The 7,580-nt window shown below is 33.9% G+C and overlaps 1 long non-coding RNA gene across 13 annotated transcripts; it reads right to left on the bottom strand.

The window, feature by feature from the left end:
* LOC110262359 lies at window positions 1,858-7,276 on the bottom strand. 13 transcript variants are annotated; one of them, XR_002347648.1, is made up of 11 exons: window positions 6,096-7,275; window positions 5,988-6,023; window positions 5,543-5,638; window positions 5,352-5,417; window positions 4,931-5,148; window positions 4,372-4,468; window positions 3,595-4,074; window positions 2,737-2,835; window positions 2,570-2,579; window positions 2,429-2,455; window positions 1,877-2,286 (listed from the first exon to the last, which is right to left on the bottom strand). It is a non-coding gene; the product is annotated as an uncharacterized LOC110262359 (long non-coding RNA). The 13 variants fall into 13 exon arrangements; XR_002347656.1 differs by lacking the exons at window positions 1,877-2,286; window positions 2,570-2,579 and having other exon boundaries at window positions 2,407-2,455; window positions 6,096-6,158; window positions 6,840-6,872; window positions 6,975-7,276; XR_002347652.1 differs by lacking the exons at window positions 1,877-2,286; window positions 2,570-2,579 and having other exon boundaries at window positions 2,407-2,455; window positions 6,096-6,168; window positions 6,840-6,872; window positions 6,975-7,275.

Here is a 7,580-nt window from a genome sequence, read left to right as displayed (position 1 = left end):
CGACTTTAGAAATGTGTTGCTTTTTCTACTACGAAGGAAGAATACATTGTTGTTGTTGAAGCTTCTAAGAAACTCTTGTGCATGAAGAAATTTTTACAAGAGTTAAGCATCAAGAGAAGTTTGTGTTATTTTGTGACAGTCAAAATGTTATCCATATCAACAAGAATCCGACGTTTCATTTTAGATCGAAACACATAGAGGTGAGGTATCATTGGATACATCAAGCGCTTGAGATGAAGTCATATGCACTTGAGAAGATCCATACTGATGATAATGGTTCAGATGTGATGACTAAGAGTTTACCTGCAGTGAAGTTTGATTATTGCAAAAAAGCAGACGGGCTTGGTGGACTAGCCTATTCTCACTTGAGTCGATGTGGGGAAGATTTGTTGGTGGGTCTCCCACTCAAGTGGGACCCACAAGCCAAAAGAATAAAAAGAAAAAAAAAGTGGCAAAATCCACATTAAGAATAAAAAAAGTGGATTCTATCAGTTTTGATGATGTATTTTGTTTATTGTTGAGATGCTCTAGTGCTACTAGGAAGACGGATTGTGTATCTATTATTTTGATAGTGGAAGATTTTACTGGACTAGGTCCGTGAGTTTTTTGTCCCTCTTTTGGGAGTTTTCCCACAATAAAAATTTTGGTGTTTGATTATTTGATTTCTGCCATTATATTTGCTGCTTAGAATATCTTTGTTATTGCCTATTTAACCACACAGGTTGCGAAAAAATTATTTTTAGTACTTCCGCTGTTAGACAGATTTTTGTCTAAACCTCAATTTTTCCAACAACAAGCAACCACAAAATCTCGAAACATTTATGCAGTTTCTGCAACTACTACTCTACAACAGTCCACTAATAACATCAACACTATCACAACACACATACAACTGGATTGAACTTAGAACATTATGCAAGAATAAAACTGATATCAAATTTGAATAGTCAAAGAGTATTACTATGAGGATCTATAAGAATTTTAAGTAAATTGATACTTTAAGTAAATATCCAAACTTAATCATTAAAATTCAGAAAAAGGCAACTAATAAGACCATATTCCGAACCAAATTCAAGTATTTAAGAAGAAGAAGAAGCAGTAAGGTGGTGCAGCAAGAACAGAGAATGGTTGTGGATGTGGCAGTGGGGTGGTGCAGCGAGAACAGAGAATGGTGGTGGATGTTGGCTATGATGGTGACCAAAAACAGGAGAAGAGAGTTGGCCTGGTGGTGTTCTGGTTCGTGAAGAGGAGGAGAGGAAAAAAAAGAGAATGAGAGGAGGCGTTTTGTCCCTTTCAATAGTTCTTTAACACATGTCGAGTTAACATTATACATAGGTAAAATCTGTCCCACAACGAGAAAATGGATTAATACAAACAAATTTACAGACATATTTAGTCTTTATTACAGACGGATTTTTGGTTACCGACGAAACAACCGACGGATTTTGTCCCTCTGTAAAAGCCTCGTCGAAAATTATTTACCGACGAATTTTTCCTCTGTAAATTCTCCATCCATTTCCCTGGGACGTCGAACTTTCCGACGGATTTTTCGTCGGTAATTACAGACAGATTTTTCGACAAATTTTTCGTCTATAATTTGAACCTTGGAAAATCATCTCACACTCTGAACACTCTGAATACAGACAGAAAATCCATCTGTAAATCCGTCACTAAAGTAAAATAGAATTTTTTTAGATTTTTCCATTGCAAAATAAACTTATTTTCATACAAAATAAATATAAATTTAATATAAATTTTTATCTAATTTGCATTTGAATATTTATATTATTTCAAATAATAAACAAATTCATCTATTATCAAACTAAAAGAAAAGTACTATAAACAAGCAAGTCAATATAATTCAAAACACAAAGTATATTGATACATCAACTAAAACAATAAGTAACAACCATACATCAACAAAGTGTATTGATACATCAACTATAATTCAAAACAAATACCATTGAAAAAAAGAAAACCTTTAAAATCTATACTGTGACATACACTAAAGGTGTATAAAACAATCTGCTCTTGTAGCTAACCACTAACAGAATTGCCTAAATATAAACATAAACCTAGTCTAAAATTAGGGCCAAACCGAGTTAAAGTTGTTCAATTCTTCTAAGATCCATAGTCTAAAATTAGGGTCAAACCGAGTTAAAGTTGTTCAATTCTTCTAAGATCCATTAATGTTTTCTCTTTCTCCTGGTGGCTTGTTCTGCTAAGACCTCTGGATTTTTTCTGCATGCCACAATAATTTTTGGAGGAGTGGAGGAGTGATAACCACTGCATAAAGCATAGAAAAACAAATATAAACAACTGCGTAAGCCAAACAATTTTCAATTAAAAATCATAATCCATTTGCAGGAGATAAACATATTATAAAAAGAGAAAATGTTTCCATGCCTTAGATGAAAGTTTGTGCTACCTCATCAACATTGTGCTGATTGTTAATCTGTAATATAAAATGCAGCAATCAAAGTGAGCTTCCTAAACCTTTACACCAATGCATAAATGTATTTCATATATCAAACTTGAAATAGAAGCATCGGTTAACGAATTAGCATACCAACTGCCAACTGCAAAAAAAAGAGAGGAAAAAGTATATATATGTAGAACAAAAACTGAAATAGTGACAATAAAATAAGAATGAATAAAGTAATTAGTCAATAGAAAATATAGAGGAAGCATATAAAGTTACTCCGAAATGCAAGTGCATAGAATCTTTAATATTACCTGTTTCACATGATCATAGCTGGCTAGTTCAGCAGCATTGATGATAGCATTTCTTGCTATATTGGGGCCAATCCCAGTCCAAAGAGCTCCAACTCCTTCCTGAGTGTGTTGGATGAAAGTTCAAACAAAACTGGTTTTTATAGTTTCAATGTATAGGATTTATATAGCAAACTCGATTCTAATAATAATAAACATAAGTAAGAATAAATGAAATGATGTGGAAATGAACTAGGGAGGGCAGTGAGGACTCTATTTATATCCAAATGTGGAAGACATGATGCCTGAGTTGCGTAAAAAGGATAGTAAAACCAAATAGAAAGATTGCAATTAGTACATAAATAATTGAGAAACAGTTAAGCTTAAACGATCATAGAGCTGTAGTGTTTGGTGCTGCAGCATAGGTACTTATTAGTTGAGAAAAAGAAGCAACATTTATTCCACTAATAATTAAAGCTATCTTCTTTGTTTTAATGCTGCAGAACAAAAGATGCATTACTCATTTATTTGCAGTGGTATTAATACACAACACAACACAGAATGATAACAGTTTATTTATTGGCTAAGTACACAGAATGACTCAGCCATGCATTTTATACTTAATTTTCAATAGAGAAACAAGATAAGCATTAGCCAGAGGAAAGGTAAAAAATTATCAAAAAATTAAGACATCATATAATGTTAGAAGAAGTGAATCAGCTTTATTATACCAAATTCAATTATAAATGAGTCATTGACTTTGGAGATTTGATACATTGAATTGTTCTATATGGACATAAATAGAAGAAACTATTAGCCCCTAAAAATGCTTAGAACTTAACACTAGATTAAGAAACACTCATAATTAAAAGCAGAAACTACCTGGTCAGCAATCATTCCAAGTCCCGTGCTTTGCATTAAAGACTTTACACCCACGCCATCACCAAGTTTTTGACTAGCTGCTCGGAACTCTTCCATAGATTTCTCAGGGTTAGTTCTTTTTAAAGATCATGGACGCTGCCAAATAGCAATTGCAGATTTGGAACATGTAATGCACACAATGCAATAAACCAGAACAAGTCTAAAAGCAAGTGATTCAGATTCAATTCAGTGACTGGATACTTTATACAAGTCTTTGATCAATTAAGCAATCAAGAACTGTCATTGAGTTGAGGAAGAGAAGAGGCTTTAATTCACAACAATTATATGAACATGAAAATGCAGTGTCTGAAGAGAAAACAACATAAATGAATCAATTAAATAAATAAAAAAGAAAACAGTAAGAATTGAAGTAGAAGAAAATATTATTCAAATAAGACATGCACCCCCAAGTTCCTCCTAGCAACAGACGCATTGATTTGCCTGCACCCAACATTGTAAAAAATATTATTCAAAATATCAAATTTAGTCACTCAATGCAAATATATGATAAAAACATAAGTTCTTTGGTGTGATGCCTAAAAAGGAAGAATCCTAGATGTGGTGGTAATTAAGCTATATTAATCCTACATAGGCATTCTTTTCCTTATCAACATGTAAAGCATAATAAAAAAAATTAGTTATTTTCTTCACATGCCTAAATGAAATAATTACAACTAATGTCTCTTGCAGAAAGTAAAAACTATTAAGAATTTCAAAGAAAAAAAGAAACTAATATACCTTGAGTGCCATGTCATCAATTCCTTTAGTAGTCAGAACAACATTGGCTCCAGCTTTCAATAGTTTTTCAATGCGTTCCTTAGTCATATCAGCCTCTCTGCAATACGAAATAAAATGACCAATTGCCAAGCCATGGAGTGAAACTTGGATATTATTTTATTTTGAGGTGGTAAGAATATTGTTTTAGAAAAAGCACAAGCAAATTTCCACAATAAAAGACATTGGCATTACACAGTTATTTACTATTTTAAGAAATTGCAAAATTATAGAATTATTAACCATAACAATAATCAAAGGGAAAAATCTATAAAGGGAAAATTTCAGTGTACACAACGGGAAACCCCTGGCCAATTCTTAAGATCATTTTAAAATTTAACACTTAGCAATATATGGTGAACAGCCACGGTGTTGCTATATAACACTATTTAATTTTTAACAACAAAATAAATATCCCCGCTGAAATATGAAAGGGAGTCTGGCAGGAATCTTTTATAGAATATGGAAGGCATGATCATATGTCACTGACAGAAGATTTAAGCATAAATTGTACTAATATTACCTTTGACGAATTTTCTCAAGCTCTCTGGGATCAGTAACTAATACTTGAACACCCAATTGCATTTTAGTCTTCTAAAGATTAAAATCAAGACAGGCAATTTTTGCAGGGGCAACCCTAAGAGGCATTCCTTGAGCTGCACGGCCAGTATTTAGAGCATAACCATTCATCAGAAAGCTGTCTCTAGCACCTTTTCCATGAGCCTTCAATATATTGATTCCCTATAATAATGGTGAACCAAAAAAAAAAGGACAGAGGATAAAATCCAGAGAATGACCGTGATAATTAAAGCACGTAAGGCAAGATTTAACTAATTGAAGTACACATCACAGATTCTCAACACATGCTGAAAATAGAGTGTTTTAGTTTCACCTAGGAGCAAGCCATATAAACAATAAGATGAAAAGGAATTCGAAAAACCAACCTTGATTGGGTATTTAACTTCCCCCCTAGCATTGGTCATCTTTACAGCTTGCACTGCCTCTACAACCTGTGTAAATAACCAAAACCACCAGAACCATAAGCCCACATGATGAGAACTGAAACTCCTTTTTGCAATTGCGCAGTCCATATCCCCAAAATTTAACCTTTTCGAGAACTAAACTTCAAACATACCAAGTTGGCAAAGAAGTCACTGTCACCATATATCAACTTTGACGACATGCTGGTCTTGGCACAGTTAATAAGGGATTCCCTTCCAAGCTTGTCAACCTAAAGTCAATAGAGAAATCCGATTTAGTAACAAATAAGATATACCAGAGCTAGTAACTGCATCGCACTTATGGCAAGAGAAGCAAGCTCTGGTCAATACAAAAATTGCATTGCAGCCAGAGGTTTGTCCTGAGACCTGCCAAATCATATAAGCCAACAAAACTAATCGGCATTTGCAATCTTTGCATGAAATGCATACCTCTTATACCAAACGGAAAATAAAAGCATAAACCAAACAGACTGAAAAAAGTGAAAATCAAATTCATTTGCAGTATATATACCAAAAACAAAAAAACCTTCGAAAAGAAAAAAGCAAATAAATCATGTTCCTTATTAATTTGAAACCAACCTTAACGTGGCAGTGACATTATACTAGAGCAGCATCCTGCCACCAAAATAACCAGGTCAGTAACCAATTCCTATTTGACAAATCCATAGAATCATTCAATGCACTAACCTGATATCTTTCATGAAAAGCTGTTTGGGCTTTTCCACCAAACTTGATATCATCCCGGAGTATCTGCTCCTCACTCCTCAGCCAAGTAGGTCATAGACAAAATTTTATTTTCCATTAATATTTAAGCTAAAAAGGTCATAAAACAGAAGGAGAAAAAAAAAAGGAACCTTTCAACATTCTATCTTAACATATCACCTAACTACTTCTACAACTTCCAAATCACATAAGAGAGAATAATACTGCAATAAATAATCCTAATACTACAATTTCTGCATAGATAAATCTATCTGCTGCAATAAGTGATTAAGAGAAGCTATAATCTAGAAGTTCAATTCCATTCTATATCTATAAGAGTTCAACGAATTTCACTGTATTGCTAGAACACTGATTAATTAAGAATGTGCAATTCTAGGGTTCCAAAAACAATTAACCAAACAGAATAAACAGACATGCATACAATATGAGAGGAAATAGATTAAACCAGCGTTACAATGGTGAAACTGAAAAAGTTTCAGAAAGCCTCTTCAAGCTATATATATAAAATTGAAATCCAAGTATTTCGCACATTGTATAAGAATGAAAAATACTAAGATGAATGATTGAAAGCAATGCATTTATCTACACAAAAAAAAAATCACAAATAGAGTAGAATCGTGGAACAAGCTCAGAACAGGTGATCGAATCCCTAAGCTAGAAATTAGAAAAATTTAAACAGAAGAAAGAGAATGGAAAAGGCAAAATTACCATCTGTTTCGAGATACCAGCATGTGATAGAAACTGCAACAGGAACAAGAAGCTCAATCAGCATCAACAACAACAAGAAGATAGAAACTGCGAGGAAAAATTGATAAACCTAAAATTCACACAGAAAAATTGAACCCTAAGCAACAGCAAGGAGGGGGCTTGTGCAAAGCAAGGGATGATGGAGAGAGATCATGCGACGCAAGCGGTGGCGGCAGCGGCGGAAGAAGACGAAAACTCAGAGGAACGATCGAACAATGGCAGCAGAGGCGGCGGCGGAGGAGGAGGAGGAACGGAAGAGAGCGTGACGGAGAAGATCCATTGGAAGGGGTGTGTCGGAGCTTCGGTGCGACTGAACCAAAGCTGAGATGCGCCGCTGATGGAGGATTTGGAAGGGATGAGCGTGGAGATTTGTAGAAGTATCGTGATTGAAACACGGGGTTTTTTGGTCACAACCCTTATTTTAATATTTTTATACCGAAAATTTAAAATTACAGACAAATTTTTCATCAGTAATAATTTAATAAAACGTTGTGTACTTGTGTTTTTGTCTATTTAATTACGGTTGAATTTTTTGTCTGGAACTATTTTCCACGAAAAAAATTAATTTTTTCGACAAAATTATTGATGGATTTTTTCGTCTGTAATTTATATTAATTTATTCTTTTTGTTTTTCGACAAAAAATTCCTCAAAAATTTCGTTTGTATTTTCGTAGGATAAAATCCGTCGAAAATATCCGTCTG

The sequence above is a fragment of the Arachis ipaensis genome, chromosome B05 (assembly GCF_000816755.2).
Source record: "Arachis ipaensis cultivar K30076 chromosome B05, Araip1.1, whole genome shotgun sequence".
NCBI lineage: Eukaryota > Viridiplantae > Streptophyta > Magnoliopsida > Fabales > Fabaceae > Arachis > Arachis ipaensis.
Note: the sequence above shows the minus strand (reverse complement) of the source record. Positions and strands in the feature narration are given on the sequence as shown.